We start from the raw sequence: 17,528 nt of genomic DNA on the forward strand, positions 1-17,528 counted from the left end.
TAAAGAGACTGAGATTGATCACAGCTTCAGTTTGCTTGGCTCCACGGTCAACAGTCTTGGCACCAGCAGCCTGGAAATTAAAAAAAAAGTATTGCAATGGGAAAGTCTGCTGTTAGGGACCTCTCTAAAGTACTCAAGAGCAACGGTGTCTCTCTGGAGACTAAGGTGTGCCTGATACAGGCCATGGTCTTTGCAATCACTTGTTATGCATCAGAGAATTGGACAATGACTAGGGAAGATAGAAGGAGAACTGATGCCTTTCAGCTGTGTTGCTGGAGCAAAGTATTGAATGTACCCTGGACTGCCAAGAAAACAAACACATTCATCTTGGAGAGGATTAAACCAAGCTACTCCTTGGAGGCAAGGATTCTGGGGCTTCGTCTGACATACTTTGGACATGTTGCAAGGAAAGACAGGTCCTTTGAGAGAGACATCATGCTTGGTAAGGTAGAGGGACAGCGCAGGAGGAGAAGACCCTCTATGAGGTGGATTGATTCTGTGACTGCGGTAATCAGGATGGGTGTGTCAGAGACAGTGTGATTGGCACAGGATAGAGCAGGGTTTAGGGCTGTTGTACATAGGGTCACTACAAGTCGCAAATGACTCGACGGCACATAACAACAATAACAATTCCACTGCTAGAAATGTACTTCAGGGAAATCATAGCTGAGACTTGAACAGAGATATGTACACCTACATTTATAACAGCATCATTTATAATAACAAGAAAATGGAAACCACTCAATTGTCCATTAACAAATAAATGGGTTGAAAAATAGTGGTACATTTACACAATGGAATACTATACAGTACTACAGAAAAACGATTTTTTATCATGCTGTATATCATAGAAGAATCTAGGAAACATTTTGCTGAGTAAATAACTCAGTCTCCAAAGGACAAATACGGCATAAGATAATTATTTTAAAAATAGAAACCTAACTGAGCAAGATGTGTACACATGTTCAAAGGGAAAGGGGAAAAGAAGTGGAAAAAGGAGAGAAATCACTAGGATCACAGAAGTAGGTGGGTGCATGAGGATGTGAAGGAATAGGAATGAGTCAATGGGGGCTTATAGATCAGTAGTAATTATATAGAACACACTGCATACAAATGATTGTATAGCAAACACTATGTAAATGAATGAAACAATGTAAATGAAAATGTGCATAAAACACAATAGACACGTATGAATCTCAATGTATATGAGTCATTGTGTGCAAGCAATAAAATATTAGAATTTAAAGAAAAATTAATGATGCCAAAGAAATCATACACCTCCACCCTGGGAAGTAGGGGAAATTTAAAGGGCAATGAAAAAGTGAAGGTATTTTATTATGTGATAATGCGTATGAGGAAGACATTTACCTCAATGTACAATGACGTCACAAATGAAAATAGAAATAAGATCAGAATTTAAAGACATGCATTTTTATGACCCCCGATGTTTTAATGATATAATCAAGCTTACTAATTGATCAACTCAACAATTCTTTGTTGTGGAGTTAGTAATGAATCATAGTTGAACTTCCATTGCTTTGAATCCCATACGTCTAGATTTTCTATCTCATACAGAGCCACTGGTAAAAACTTCTGGGGAGGCATGGTCTTTAGTTACTAGCTCAACTCTCTAGACTGCCAGAACACCTTTAAGCACTAATAGTGTGGATATTTCTTAGACCTGGCAGAAACTTCACTGAAAATGTTTAAAGCATCATGGTAACTGAGTTTAATTGGAATTTTTACCTTATATAATTTACATTAGTTCTTGTTGGGTTCTGATATTTAGCAGAAAACACACACATACATCTCAACAATATCATAACATTACAGGGGTTTGGTTTTGTTTATTTTCTATTTCTGGGACACACCACTGTTGGAAATAACATTTTAACTGTTTTGAAAGTGCTATTTAAATGCAGGTGAAATTCTGTTACTGCCAATTTTTGCATTTCATAATGGCAATGGCAAACCAAGCCTAATGCAACCAGCAGGTAGTCCCTTTTCCTGTTTCGTTTTACATAAAATGTCATCAAAGTATATTGTTATTTTGTTTAGAAATATATGGTGCAGCTAGGTAAAATCCACAGAGAGCAGACATCAAGATGTGAAAGAAATTACCAAGGCCTAAAAAAGAAGTGAGAAAGAAATTCCACATCACATTTTAAACTATCAATTTTTTTATTGTTGGTGGACAATTAATAAGGATGAAAACAGAAGAAAATATGATGTCTGAATTGTGGTGTTGGAGAAGAGAATTGAAAATTTCATGGACTGCCAAAAAAACCAAACAAGTGTGTCTTGAAGGAAATCTAATAGGGTGCTTCTTAGAGGCAAGGATGGTGAAACTTTATCTCATGTACTTTAAGCATGTTGTCAGGAGGGGCCAATCATTGGAGAAATATCATGCAGGAAAATATCGAGGGTCAGAGAAAGAGGAAGCCCCTCAATGTGATACACAGTAACTTTAATGATATGCTAAAGTACATCAGAGATATATTTGTTAATTGTTGTATGACCCACTGCAACCCTAGGAAAACCAGATCTGAACCCTGTCCTAGCTAGTGTCATACTTACACTTTCTGACACCTTAGAGCCCATTGTGATAGTCACTGTGTGAATCAACCTACTTGAGGGTCTTCCTCTCCTTCCCTGACCCTCTACCTTTCTAAGCAATATGTCCTTCTCCAAGGAATAGCCCCTCCTAACGACATGCCGAAAGTGCAACCAATTTGTTAATATAGTCTCTGTGTATTAATATTTTCCTTCAGTAGTTAGATATATGTCAAGAACTGTGAAAACCCCCATATGGTTCAGCATGTGTGACCAGTTCCTCCCTTGGTTGAAATGTAGTTCAATCTAAAGTTGTCATCATGCATCAGGAGTCCTCATAAATTATGGAAGCGATTTAAACTAAACTTCTGATTGCTATAAAGCCAGAATTAATATCAGATGGTGAGAATTGTGGTTTTTCCTTTTGGTTTTCTGAAGCCATATCTTTACACATTTCATTAAAATATTTTACTTAACTCTTTTTTTGACTGCTATGTGAAATCTTTTCTTTAGCTTTTTTACTTAATCATTTGTTCAATTCACTATAGGTGCTCTACATTCAAGAGCTAGTCTCAGAATATTTTATGACATTCATATTGGTCTTTTCATTTCCTTTTAAAAAATATCTTTCTTCATGTATGATGTTCTTAATGACATCACATGATTCTTTTGGTCTTTGGTCATTAGTGTTCCATGAGTTAAATCTACTCTTAAGATAATCTCTAGTCATACAATTCTGAAAGCACTCAGTCTCATTTAATCTCAGAAGTGAAGCAGGGTCAGACTTGATTAGTACTTGGATGGAAGAAAGTCTATGAATTCAAGTGAAGTATGTCCAGAATCACAGTTTTGTTCCTTGTTTCATTTATTTCTATATCAACTTGAACTTAAATGTGAGCAAATTTATGGTCTGTTCCATATTCTTCCTCTGAAGAATTTAAACAAATGATATTGCATGTTTCAAAAATCTCTTTGCTCATTATGTTAGAGTCAGTTATAATTCATAGTGTTCCCTCTTTGGATTCTTGAGATTGTAAATGTTTACAGGAGGGGACTGTCCTTCTTTCTCGCCTGGAATGACTGATGGAGTTGATCTCCCAAACTTCTGGTTAGTAACCCATTATGTTATATGCTATGTCACCAGGGTTCTTTTTCCTTTCTTCACACTTACATATTTGTTTCCAATGTGTTCCATTCATGACATTCTAGTGTACAGTACTACTTACATTGTTGAGAAAAGATATTTATAATAAATAAGTCATTCATTGGTATTATTCTTGTAAAATTAAAAATTCAATCTTACCTATCTGAAGATGAAAAGACTATGCAGAATCACTATACCAAACAGAATTGACTGACACAGAAGAATTTCAAGAAACAACTTATGATCAAAAGGCAATGGTGATTAAGGAGGACGTTCAGGCTACTCTGAAGGACTTGGCAAAAAATAAAGCCCCAGGAATTGGTAGAATACCAATTGACGTATTTAAACAAACATATGCTGTCCTAATATGTTCACCAGTTGTACCAAGAAATTTGGAGGACAACCACCTGGTCAAATGACTAGAAGAGATCCATATTTATTCTCATTCCCCCAAAAAATTAACCCGACAGAGTGTGGGAATTATCAAACAGTATCTCTAATATCACATGCAAACAAAATCCTGTTGAAGATTACCCAGAAATAACTGGAACAGTACATTGACAGAGAGCTACCAGAAATGCAAGCTGGGTTTAGAAGAGGTCGTGGCATTAGAGACATTATGGTCAATGTCAGATGGATTTTGGCAGAAAGCAAAGAGTACCAGAAGAATGCCTATCTGTGTTTCATTGACTATGCAAAGGCATTTGACTGTGTGCATCACAACAAATTGTGGTTAACTTTGAGGAGAATGGGAATCCCAGAACACTTGATTATGCTTATGTGAAACCTATATTTGGACCTGGAAGCAGTCCTCAGAACAGAGCAAGGAAACATTGCATGGTTCAGTCAGGAAAAGAGTGTGTCTGGATGCGTACCTTTTCAATCTATATGCCGATGATTTGGGAAGCAGGACTTTAGGAGGAGGATGAATATGGCATCAGGATTGGAGGAAGACTCATCAACATCCTACATTATGCAGATGACACAACTTTGCTTGCTGAAACTGAGGAGGACCTGCAGCTTTTGCTACAGAAGGTCAAGGACTGCAGTCTTCAATGTGGATTGAAGTGCAACATCAAGAAGACAAAGATTCTCACATCTGGGCCAATTGGCAGCACCTTGATAGATGGAGAAGAGATTGCAGTTGATAACAGTTATAGATTGCTCAGCTCCACAATCAACACTCTTAGCATTAGCAGTCTGGTAATCAAAAGATAAATTACATTGAGAAAATCTGCTGTCAGGGAATTCTCAAGAGTACTGAAAAGCAACATTGTCAGTCTAAAGACTAAGGTGCAGTTAATCCAGGCTATGGTCTTTGCAATTACTTGTTATGCATCAGAGAGCTGGACAATGGTTAAGGATGACAAAAGAAGAATCAATGCCTTCAAATTGTGGTGCTTGGAGAAGAGTCTTGAACATACCATGACTACCAAGAAGACAAATAGGACTTTCTTGAAGAGGCTGAAACCAAGTATCTCCTTGGAGGCTAGGATTTTGAAGATCCGTCACACGTATTTTGGGTATGTGGCCAAGAGGGACCAGTTTTTTGAGAAGGACATCATACTTGGAAGTGCAGGAAAGGAAGACCCCAGATGTGATGGCTTGATACATTAACTAAGGCAATGGGAGTTGGTGTGTCAGAATTAGTGAGACTGGCTCAGTACAGGGCAGGGTTCAGATCTGCTCTACATTGGGTCGCTATAGGTTGCAGGTGATCCAACAGCACATAATAACAGCATTGCTGATGTAACTTCTATCACCATGGTACTATTTTCTAACTAATGATCCTTTCCTATTTCTAACTTTTATATTCCAAACACCCATAATTATTGAGGATCTTTAATTACATGCTTGATCAGTTTTATACTGTAGAAAATTTTATGAAAATCTTCATTTTATTTTCCTCTTTGCATTTGTGGTTGGTGTGAAAAATTGAATAATATTTGTATTAACGGGTCATCCTTGTAGATGTATGAATATTATCCTGTTCTTGACAGCATGATGCTTTAAGATAGAAATATTTCTTAAGTTGGAAGGACTAAAGAAAATATCAAGTATTGAGTTAATATATTGAAAGCTTTAATGGGCAAAATACTAAACAATGCACGAAGCAACAAAAGAAGATAGAAAGATGTTGGGGATTGATTTCTGTCTCCCCAAAATATTTGCCACCCTGGCTAATCATGATTGTAAGTGTAATTATTCTGTTATTGTGTACCATCAAGTTGGAACCGACCCATAGCTGACCTTCGAGTGGGTTTTTAGAGGTAGTTGATCATAGAAGATTGCCCATCCTTCCTTGTGGAGCAACTGATAGATTTGAACCATGCACTTTTAGTATTGCAGCACAGTTTCTTACCACTATTTCCATGATGTTAATAAGGCAGTTATATAATGATAGTCATTTCTCATGATGTGCTCTGAGATATAATCAGGAAATTTATTGTAAGGCAATTAGAGTGGGATGTGACATTCTCAATTAGGTTATATCCCTAATCTAATAAAAGGAGAGTTTCGTTGGAGTGATATTATTCATCTTTTGGATGAAGAAAAAAACAAAGAAAGATGGTGAAGTACCAAAACTGAAGAACTGAGAACAGAGCACATCTTTTGAATAAATATCACTGTGCAGGAAAACTCCACACAGGAGCACACGAAGGCATAAAGAGCTCTCCAAGGAACTATTGATCTACTGATGATAATGAAGACAAGGACCTTCTCTCAGGGAATAACAGAGAGAGACTTCCTCTAGTGTAAGCAGCCTGAACTTGAAGTTCTAGACTCTTCAATTGTGAGAGTATGTTTCTGTTTTGTAAATCCATCCACACATCTATTATAACAGCATTAGAAAACTAAGAAAAAGGTATATACAAAGTCACTGTATCTGTTATTCTTGTAGAGGGCCTTCTTGTCATTTGCTAACATTCTACTTTACAAGCATGACATCCTTTTCTAAGGCCTGTCCACTCTTGATAACATGCCCAAAATATGAGAAATAAAGTCTCACCATCCTTACCTCTAAGGAGCACCCAGGTTGTACTTCTTCCAAGACAGATTTGTGTATTCATTTGGATAGTAGACCACAACTAATAGTGACCCCATGAACAATATGAACTCTGCTCTGTCCTGGGCCAACTTCACTGCTCTGACACACCTACTCTCATTACCTCAGTTTCTGTGCCAATCCATTTACTCCAGATCTTCCTCTCCTGGATTGTCCCTCCACTCTTCTAAGCATGATGTCATTCTCCAAGGACTAATCCTTCCTGGCAACATGCCCAATGTATGTGAGATAGAGCTTCAAAAATCCTTGCCTCTGAGGAGTAGCTTGGCTTCACCATTTCCAGAACAGACCTGTTAATTCTCTTAGCAGTTCATGGTATATTCAATACTCTTCTCTAGCATCACAACTCAAAAGCATCAATTCTTCTTCTATCCTCTTTAGTTATTCACCAGCTCTCTGACGTATAACAGGTAGTTGTGAACATCATGGTCTGGGTCAGGCACACATTGGTCTCTAGACTGACATCATTGCTCTTTAGCATTCTAGAGAGGTTCCTGACAGCAGATTTTCCTAATTCAATTCATCTTTTGATTTACTGAGTGCTGGTGCCAAAAGTATTGACTGTGGAAACAAGCAAGTTGAAATTATTAACAATCACAATCTCTTTTCCATTTGACATGATGCTACCAATTGACCTAATGGTGAGAATCTTCATTTTCTTGATATTGAGCTTCAATCCATATTGTGAATTACAGTCTTTGACTCTCTGCAAGAAATGCTTCACTCCCTCCTCAGTTTAAAGCAAGCAAGGTTGTGTCATATGCATAACACAGGCTGTTGATGAGACTACCTCCAGTCCTGATGCCACAGAATTTCAGCTTTTAGATTTCTAATAATATTTAGTAGTAATGTTGTTGTTGTTGATTGCCGTCAAGTCGAGCACTATTCATAGTGATTCTATGAACAAAAGGTCTGCAGCCTTTATAAAACTACAATCATTTCTCCAAGTTCCTAGAGTTTCCAGAGGCATACGGTTTAGGAAGTGTATGCCACTCCTGCTTCCAATTAGCAATAATAATATTTACAACAACAACCCCAAAGCCCAATCAAAACAAAAGAACAACCCACTGCCACTAAGTTGGATCATAGTGACCCTTCATGAAGTTTCTTAGGCTATATATCTTTAAGGGAGCAGCTTGCCAATCTTTCTCCTATGGAGCTGCTGTAGAATTTAAACCGACTGAGTCATGCAGCCTTCAGATTAGCAGTGCAGCATGCTAACGACTATACCACCAAAAACCCCTTATATACATAAAACTTACCTTCAAAGGAGCAAGAAGGTATGAATTCTTAGTGCCCTTTTGCAGGTGATAAAACAGGCAAAGAAAGAGGTAAAACAATTTGTTCAAAGTCATATTGCTGGTAAACGAAAAATCTAGGTTGGACTCACATCTATCCAGTACCTTGTGCTTTGATATTTACATCATTCATCCTCAGCCTCACATGTCCTTATTGCCATTAAATCAGAACAAATTCATAGCTGATACTTAAGAAGATCTCTGAGGCTGTAAATCACACAGGTTGAGATTGTCTATCTTTCTCCCAAGTAGCTGCTGGTGGATTCTAACTACCAGAAAGTCTTGGACTTTGGGTTAGCAACACACATCCTTATAGACTACACCACCCGAGCTCACTATGCAGCCTCAAGTAGTTCTACACAAAAATTGAGCACTTACTTACACAGAGAATGTTATATTATGAAATGTGCAGGAGAAACAATGTTCTATAGGAAAGAATTTCCCCCACTACTCTGAATCTGAGATAGTAAAACTTCCTCTTTTTAATGCTAATAATTTATTTCTCTTTTATAACCTTCAGGATGTTGTTGTTGTTAGGGCCATTGAAGCAGCTTCAACTATCCTCACTATAGAATGAATCCACTAGCAAAGTGACTGATGGACTCTAATTACTGATCTTTAAGTGAGCAACTCAACACTAGGACTGCACCACAGGGACTGAGAAATAAGGTCTTTTTGTCCTGAACCAGAAAAGACCCTGAAGTGTAGCTGATCAATTGTTCAAAATGGGTTTTTTAGGCTATTGCCCTCAATTTTGCCACATGGCTGGGAAAGAACGTGCAAATATACTGTCTTCATCTATCCAGCAGCTGATTGGCTACTTTTGCCAAGGTTCCACCAAGTTTAAACTGAGTAGGTTCAGTGGAAGAATTTGGGGGAATCTCACCACCAGCAAAGAAGAAGCAGAGAAGAGATTTGGCCAGAGACTTTGGGTCAGAGATTCTTTTGCCAGCTGACCTATAGGAAAGCAGCAGCAACCATAGCAGAGAACTGGAGACTGGATGTGTAACAGAGCTGTCCTGAGACTGCTACCCCAACAAAACTAGAGTCAGAGGACTTTACCCAAGCTTGTTGGAGGACTTAGGTTGGGGAGATGCCATAATTGTCAAGACTAAGAGTACCCTAAAGTCACAAAGCTGAAGACTGAAGGATTATGAGCCCATTTCCAAAGCTGACCTGACTGAGAAATTGTATCCTATTGCCAACCTGTTTTGTAACTTGTTAACTTCCACAATAAACCCCATATCATAAGTATGTTCTGTGACATGTATGTCACTATTGCAATGGATTTTGGACCCAGTTCAACAGTAGAATTGCTATTGGATTTAGTAGAAAGTGGTGTATAAGTGTGGACAACATGACATTTCTGATCTCATTGGAATTGGTTTTGTGTTGTGGATGTTGTTGATGGGGCAGTAACTCCTGGAGGTAGTAGATGTCAGATTCGGCTGTCCTCACATTGGTTCCCTCATTCTTTTTTAAAGGCACTGAGGACATGAGCATCCACATGGAACAGAATAGCCTTGATTTGAAAGGATTGGATTGAATTCCATGATCATGGTGTATCCCTTGGTGTTGAGTGAAAAATTAATGTTGTTTTCTATGTATCTCCAGCTCAGACAGCTTTTATCAGACCCAGGCAATGATCTAAAGAAGGCCATAGAATTGCAGCTGAGAGGTGGATAATTTACTGGTAAAGGGGATCTGGGAGGAATATTGACTTCTTACTTTGATCGATAACCAACACCCTTAGTACCAGGAGTCAGGAGATCAAGAGACGTATTGCATTGGGAAAGTCTGTTTTTAGGGAACTCTCCAAATTACTGAGGAGTAATGATGTTAGTGTGAAGATCAAGGTGCACCTGATTCAGGCCATAGTCTTCTCAATCTCTTGTTATGCATCTAAAATCTGGACAATAAATAAGGATTACAGAAGAAAAAAATTGATGTCTTTGAGCTGTGGTTTTGGAGAATTGTGCTGAGTATCCCATGGCTTACCAAAAGAATAAACACATATATGACTTAGAGAATGTGCAGCCAGAATACTCTGTGGAGATAAGGATGACAAAACTTTGTCTCACATACTTAGGATAGCTGTTAGGAGAGGCTGTTCCTTGGGGAGGTACATTATGCTTGAAAAGTTGAATGGGTCAGTAAAAGAAAGAAAGACCTTCCATGAGCTGGATTGACACAGTGATTGCCACAATGAGGTCAATTGTGTTAGAGATGATGAAGATGGCATTGGATAGGACAGGGTTCAGCTGTGAGTTGTACTTGACTTGATGGTATCTAACAAAAATAACAATAATTGGTTTACTTTTTAATACAGACCTGAACTTTGAGAAAAGTGGTAAGTTCAAATTCAATTCTGTTTATTAAGTGCCATCAATGCGCAAAGTACAATCTTAGGGTAAAGGGGACATAGGAAGCAATCTGTTGTCTTTAAGAAGTACACTGTATAAAGAAGTATATATCTATCCTTGAGTTTGGTTTTCAATATTCGTTTTGACAAAACGAAATTTCCTACAAAAAATTTATCTCTATACTACACCCTCTCTATAAAAATAATAATGAATACAAATTAATTTGAAGATACATACTTCAAAACTGGAAATTCTCCCCAAGATTTTTCTGCTTGGAAAAGTCCACTGTCAGGGACCTCTCCAAATTATTGATGAGCAGTGATATCAGTTTGAAGATGAAGTTGTTCTTAACTCAGGCTGTGGTTTTTCAATCATTTGCTAGGCTTCTGAGAGCTGGACAATGAAGAAGGATGACAGAAGAAGTTGTGTGTTAGAGAAGAGCACTGATGATACCATGGACTACCAAAAGAACAAACATATATATCTTGGGAAAAGTATAACTACAGTGCTCCCTGGAGGCAAGGATGGTGAAACTTTATTTCACATATTTTGGATGATTTGCTGGGAGAAGACATTCCTTGGAAATCAATCATGCTAGGAAACATGAAGAGTCAAAGAGGGAGAGGAATCAGGATTGATTGACAAGGTGACAGCAACAGTAGGCTCAAGTGTGTCAGAGATGATGAAAATGGCACAGGACATGACAAGATTCACATCTGTTGTTTATAGTGTTGCTACGAGTCATACTTAACTAGATGGCACTTAACAACAACAACAACAACATTAAGCTGAACTATTTAAGGCTTGAACTTAAAAAAATTATTTGTAAAGAACATATTATGTACAGTAACTAAAGGAAACTTAATTACAAAATGGACAAAAGACAGAATTTTCACAGAGGATAATATTCAAATGGCAAACAGACACATGAAAAAATGCTCTAATTCATTGGCAATAAGAGAGATGCAAATCAAAACCACAGTGCGGTACCATCTCACTCCAGTAAGAGTGGCAAAGTTTAACAGGCAGCAAGTAATAGATGTTGGAGAGGATGTGGTGAGAAAGGAACTCTTATACATTGTTGGTGGGATTGTAAAATGGTGCAACCATTCTGGAAGGCAGTTTGGCGCTTCCCTAAAAAGCTGAACATAGAAATTCCATATGACCCAGCTATTCCACTACTGGGAATGTACCCTGAGAATATGAGAACTGAGGCACAAACTGAGATTTGTACACCAATGTTCATAGCAGCATTATTCACTATTGCAAGAACATGGAAACAGCCCAAATGTCCAACCACAAATGAATGGATTGAGAAATTATGGTATATTTACACAATGGAATACTATACAGCATGCAGGACCAATAACTTGGTAAATTATTACCTAAAGTGGGAGAGAGCATTATGCTAAGTGAACTATCTCAGTCCCATAAGAATACATATTGTATAAGATCGTTAGTGTAATGAATATATGGATCCAGGAGGGGTGGGGAGGCTAGAAGCAGAGGGATGTGGATGTGCAAGGGGAGGAGGGGATTAATCATTGGGTTGTACAATTTGATGGGTGAGGGGGTGAGGAAAATTTAAGGAATTTGTTGAAATTCTTATTAAAATTTTGTAAATGAACTAATTAAAAGAAAGAAGAAAAGGGATGCATAAAAAAAGAACAAAATATTGAGACTTTAGATTGTTTTTGGTATTATAATTCCTAAAAAATCTGTAAATGAATTTTATGCTTTTACTTATTACAATTTGTGGGTTTGAGGAATTAAATAGAAAGCATTACTTATACAGTATTTGCCCTTTTGAGACTGAGTATTTTACTCGGTGTAATGCATAGTGCCACTCTTGTAAAATGGGACTGACACTGGGGTTGGGGAGAGACTGAGAAAGATGGGATAAATTATGTATACTGCATTGAAACAGATGAAGGAGAGAACTGTTTAAAACGGATATATGATTAGGAAACCTTGGGGGGAGGGATTGTAGTACAATGAAAGAATTTTTCTTTTACTTTTCAAAGGAAAGAGAAAACTGGGGTGGGGGGAGGTTGGGCGGGGAAAAAAGTGCAACAATGAATGAATGGAAATCCAAAGTCTCTGTAAACTTTCATTAAAATTGATAAAAAAAAGCATTACTTATGTTTTTAGGTATTTTTAAATAAAATGTATTGTGTTTATTTTGTTAGAGAAATTACCTCCTCTTACAGTGTTTTATTTATCAAGATATGTGTAATTAAAATATGTTCTAAGGAAATAAAAATAATGTCCAACTTGAAGTCTCTGTAAACTTTCATTAAAATTGATAAAAAAAAGCATTATTTATGTTTTTAGGTATTTTTAAATAAAATGTATTGTGTTTATTTTGTTAGAGAAATTACCTCCTCTTACAGTGTTTTATTTATCAAGATATGTGTAATTAAAATATGTTCTAAGGAAATAAAAATAATGTCCAACTTGTCAAACATGATAAAAGTAGTTAACTATCTCTTAGAAGACATGATTCTTTTAAATCTGTCAGAACTTCGTAAATTTAAGAGAAGAATGTTTAGCATTTACAATCTTGACATTGGGATATTTATTTGAAACTTCTTTTGTAAGTGTGTTTTGATAACTAACTACTGCTTTCAGAAAAATATCTGCTGTAGTGGATTAGAGGATTATGCTGACTGCCTAGGAGAGAGATAATCTATTCTCAGACTGCATTATCTCTGTCTTCACTAAGAAAATCCAGTGAGATGATAGAAACCTGAATCTCAAGGAAAGAGATGAATTGAAAATGGATTTACTAAGAACTTTCTATGTGTAAAGCACTATGTTAAGGTCAAGAAGTATACTGTGTAAGTAGTATATTAGGATAAAGAAGTATATGAACTGTATAAAGAAGCATTTTCTTTGTTTCTTTTGAAGTACTATGAATCCCCTTTTGGAGCTGTCTTCAATGTGCTTTGGCATCATTTTCAGTGGTTAGGTGCTCCAATTCACGGTGATCCTGGTGGTCCTGCATACAACAGAAAGAAAGACTTCTTAGTCCCACACCATCTTCACAATTTCTGCTATGTGGTAGCCACTGTGTCAATCTATCTTTTCAGGGTCTTCCTCTTTTTTTTTTTTTTTCTGGCCATCTAATTTGTTAAGTTAGGAAACAAATATTGAGCATCTGTTTTGTGTCAGACTCTGTATGAGGTACCAGAGAGACAATACCAGGCAAACAGACAGTGTTCTGATCTTCACAGAGTTTATAGTCTAGTGGGGACAACAGGCCTTTCATTAGTGCAGCCAGAACGGGGAGACTATGTTTCACTTAACTTTGAGAATACTTTCAGAAGAGGCCATTCCTTGCCAAAACACGCCATTCTTTGAAAAGTAGAGGGAAAGTAAAGGAGAAGATGACCTTCAATTATTGGAATGGCACAGTGACTGCCACTAAGGACTTAGCACAGTGGAGGTTGTCAGGATGGTGTAGAAGGAGGGTTTCTTTCTTTCCTTTCCTTTTTTTTTGTATCTATATAGATTTAAGCCGTATTGCCATGGGAAAGTCTGCTGTTAGGGATCTCTCCAAAGTACTGAAGAGCAATGGTATCACTCTGGAGAGTAAGGTGCATCTGATACAGGCCATGGTCTTTGCTACCACTTGTTATGCATCAGAGAGTTGGACAATGACTAGGGAGGATAGAAGGAGAATTGATGCCTTTGAGCTGTGATGCTGGATAAGAGTATTGAGTATACCATGAACTGCTAGGAAAACAGATTCATCCTGGAAAGTGTCAAATCAGGCTGCTCCTTGGAGGCAAGGATTCTGAGGCTTCGTCTAACTTACTTTGGACATGTTGTGAGGAGAGACTGGTCCTTGGAGAGGGACATCATGCTTGGGAGGGTGGAGGGACAGCGCAGGAGAGGAAGGCCCTCTATGAGGTGGATTGATTCAGTGACTGGGGTAATCGGGATGGGTATGTCAGAGACAGTGCGATTGGCACAGGACAGAGCAGAGTTTAGGGCTGTTGTACACAGGGTCGCTATGAGTCGCAAGCAACTTGACGGCACATAACAACAACAACAACAACAGCAACAACATATAGATTTATGTATTAGGAACCACGAGGATGGTGTAGGATGGAGCACGATTCAGATCTTTTGTTCATAGGGTTGCTAAGAGTCCTACTCAACACAATGGCACCTAACAACAATATAGATTTGCTCTCAGGGACAGCTTCAAAATACTTAAGAATTATAATGTCAGTTAGAAGACTTAGGTATGCCTGGTTCAGGACATGGTCTTTTTAATCACCTGCTACAAATCGGAGAGCTGGACAATGAAGAGTTGATGCCTTTGAGTTGTGACGCTGGATAAGAGTACTGAATATCCCATGGACTGCTAACATAACAACAAATATGTAATCATAATAGTATAAAGTGATGTGTAGGAGATTGTGATTTGGAAATCTATGGTGCTTTTTTTGTTAACAGTCTAAAATAGAGCAAGATTTAGCAAAGGGAGGAGAAGAGGATAAAAGATAATCTCCTCAGTTCAATTTCTCTCAAGCTGGTCTTGAACGTATTTGTAGACTGAATCCATACTTGCCTATTTGAAGAAAACCGCTTTTGGTTGTGTCTGGAACTATGGTCCTACATATGACATTTAGTAATCAGGTGCCACTGAGTTGAGTAAGACACATAGCAACCATACGAACAACAGATCTGAACCCTGTCCTATCCTGTGCCATCCTCACTTTCTAATACACTTGATCCCATTGCAAGAGTCACACTGTGTTTATTCATCTGGTTGAGGGTCTTCTTCTCTTTCACCAACCCTACCTTCCCAAGCATGATATCCCTCTCCAAGGAGTAGCCTCTTTTAGCCAGGGGATGATGGAAATGAGCAGAGAAAACTCAAAATTTTCTTAATTCCATACTGTAACTTTTTAAAGCGAGTGTGTTTTCAATGGAAAACAAGTAGACCATGACTATTTTCACTTCACTTTTTCAAAGATTTCTATGCTTTCAACGTGATTTTCTTACATTACTTTGCAACTTCGTTCAGAATCAAGGTAAGAAACATTTTTTTTTAAGTTTATGGACAATTTATATAGATTAATATTTTAAGCTTTGGTGGCCAAGTGGAAAGAAGTTGCAACTACAGAAATGACAATATTTTAAGAAAGAATGCAATTTTTAAAAAATTTTTAAGCACTATATTGGAAGACAAAATGATAAATAGATGGCAATCTATATCATTCAAAAACATAATGTTGCACACCAAGTACTCATTTATTTTAAGGTTTGAAAGCCTTCATTTCCAATTTAAGGTACTACTATAAAATCCTTAGAAAATTTGGAAATATTAGTTCTGTATAACATTTTTTGATGAAAATATTACATGCTTATTGTGGAAGACAGAATGGTAAGAATTCACAAAAGCGGGGAATGTATATGTTTGGTTTTTCTATGTACACTTTATTCTTTGTTGTTGTTACTACAAAAAACTCAAGAAAAAGACTTTTAATAGGAAAAGTCCTTGGTTATGTACCTTTACAGAATAAGACTGATGGACTAGAAAGAATGAAACAAAGTAAAAATGAGGTCCATTATTGAAGACTCACTGCTGTGTGTAGCTAGACTTTATCTCATTAGGGGCCCTCTGAGAAGCTGGGAGGAATGTGCCCTAGATAAATATACTCAATGGTTAAGAGAGGAAAATGATTATAATTTCACTTTTGTCTCCCTATGGTAATAGGTCTTTGTAGGGATAATTATTTTCCTCATCTTTTCAGCCTCCTGGCATCCCTCAGTTCAAAAGATTGTAATTATTCTGAGACTATTATCCTTCGTATTTTCCCTTCATCAACATTTCAACAGCTTGGTTGTTTCCTAGGTTATTGTTAGGTTCCATTAATTCAACTACAACTCATAGCAACCTTAGGAAAAACAGATTAAAGCTTTTGCTTATCTGAGCCTTCCTCACAATTTCAGACACACTTTAGCTTACCGTTCCAGACACTGTGTCAATTTATCTCATTGAGTGTTTCTTCTCTTGTGCTAACCCTCTCATTTTCCTAATAAAATGTCTTTTTCTAAGGACTAGTTCCTCTTAACATGTTCAATGTACATGAGATAGAGTTTTACTGTTCTTATCTCTAAGGAGCATCCTAGTTGCACTTCTTCCAAATTTCTTTGTTGTGTGGCAGTCCATGTTATTCATATTCTATATATTTTGGCGGCTTAGTAGGAGAAGATTTGTGCTTTCAATCCAAAGGCAAGTGGTTTGACTTCATAAGGTGTGCCGGGGGAAAGATGAACAGTCTCCTAGCTTGCAATTTGTGGCCTTTAACAGCTTGCTGGAGGGGTTAGTTATGAGTTGGTCCAGCATGATGGCACATAAAACAACATTCTGTTAGACTTACTGCCTCTAACTTCCAAATGGAAGTTTTATGCTTTCTGCTAAGTTTCCCAAATTGGTATCTTTTTACCACATTTGTATTATCATTTTCCCCCCTCTCTCTTAATCTTCAAATGCTCACAAACATACTCACATACATACTCATATACATACTCACATACATACTCACATACATATTTATATATCTCTATCTTTATCTGTATCTCTATCTCTATCATCTCTATCTCTATCTCTATCTCTATCTCTATCTCTATCTCTATCTCTATATCTACCTATATCATCTATCTCTATCTCTGTCTCTATAATTTTTTTAATTTCTAAACTGAGTTCCTGGAAGCAGGAGTGACATCCACTTCCAAAATGGCTTGCCTCCGGAAACTCTATGTACAAACGGTGGTCAGGCTGTTGCTCATAGCGACCCTATGTACAACAGCCCTAAACTCCGCTCTGTCCTGTATCAATCGCACTGTCTCTGACACTCCCATCCCAATTAACCCAGTCACTGAATCAATCCACCTCATAGAGTGTCTTTCTCTCCTGCGCTGTCCCTCCACCCTCCCAAGAATGATGTCCCTCTCCAAGGACCGGTCTCTCCTCACAATATGTCCAAAGCATGTTAGACGGAGCCTCAGAATCCTTGCCTCCAAGGAACCACCCGGTTTAACCCTTTCCAGGACAAATCTGTTTGTTTTCCTAGCAGTCCGTG

Source organism: Elephantulus edwardii, unplaced genomic scaffold, assembly GCF_000299155.1.
Source record: "Elephantulus edwardii isolate Elephantulus edwardi_28Jun2011 unplaced genomic scaffold, EleEdw1.0 scaffold00050, whole genome shotgun sequence".
NCBI lineage: Eukaryota > Metazoa > Chordata > Mammalia > Macroscelidea > Macroscelididae > Elephantulus > Elephantulus edwardii.